The sequence below is a fragment of the Rhagoletis pomonella genome, unplaced genomic scaffold, assembly GCF_013731165.1.
Source record: "Rhagoletis pomonella isolate Grant_MI unplaced genomic scaffold, Rhpom_1.0 Rhpom_scaffold_00205, whole genome shotgun sequence".
NCBI lineage: Eukaryota > Metazoa > Arthropoda > Insecta > Diptera > Tephritidae > Rhagoletis > Rhagoletis pomonella.
In genome coordinates this window covers 127,928-129,175 of record NW_023458759.1, presented here as the reverse complement: position 1 = coordinate 129,175, position 1,248 = coordinate 127,928, and positions in this window count along the sequence as shown.

Below are 1,248 nucleotides of genomic sequence, written 5' to 3'. Positions count from 1 at the left end.
AGTGAACAGATGATGGATGCTTAAATTAAATTTTATTTAAAAATTCAGCAATTCGCCATTATTTAATGATTCACTCACTACCTAAACATTTATTTATCTTCCTGTTGAATCGTTTGACAGCAGTTTGTGTTTTCACGCTCTTATTTTTGCTCTCTACTACTAGTATTTAACTTCTTTTTGGTTGTTTGTGTTTCCGACAGGGTAGAAATATGATGCATTGTAGAATGATTTTCCTTCATACCTTGTCAACTTTGGTTCGTAGTAAATCGGTTTCGGCGCTGTGCCATCCGCAGTATAATTTTTCGCTGTCGAGAGAACGACGGAAAGCGTTCCACAATACATCACTAGTTTTTACCTTCCTTTTATTAGCTCGGGATGTAACTATGTAATAATGATGCGCCTTAAAGATGCAGCGATTTCTATTCTCAAGTTACATACCTGTTGACAGTACGAATGGCAATTATAATAGGGAGGTTTTAGTTTTTTAAACTATAATTTTATTATGTTAAGCAACGGTTTACTACCAGAAACTTGTCTATTACTAGTCACGAGTACAGAAACACTAATACAAATGAATTTTTGAAGGGACAATATATTCATATTTTGATGACTATTTCAGAAATTGGCTATCATGAGTCTCTTTAATCAACGCAAAAACATAATTTCCCGCCGATTTGCCATGAAATACACAGCTGTAAGAAAAAGTCCGGAGAAACAGATTTTCAAAAAGGAACACAATAAAATTTATAGCATCATATTCGGTGAGTTTTCAAGCAAATATTTATAGTCACAAAAGAGCCCCAGCTCGGAGCGCTTACTCTCATAATGTGCTAAACTCAGACGCGGTTATATATGAGCCGCTTTTTTTTGAAACTGGCATAAGTCACTTCACACCTCTTGTGCTTAAATGGCCGGTTACCTGTATCTGAACATGCCGGTTATTCCAGACTTATGCCACCTTCAAAATAAACGGCCCATATGTGGCCTTATGTACCTCATTTGGGACTCTAAAATTTTTTAGAGGCATATTTAAAAGTTTTTTTTGGTTCTCCGAATATATTTGCGGGGCTTAGCTATGTGCATATATGTATAAAAACACATTGCATACACATGTTCACATGTATAGTAACAAAAATAATCGTTTTGTTTATTCTTCAGATTTTATTAATACGACAAGAAAAGAAGATGAACATATTTGTGGTCAGGAATTCGCAAATTTACTGGGTTCGTGTCTGACGAACGCGAAAG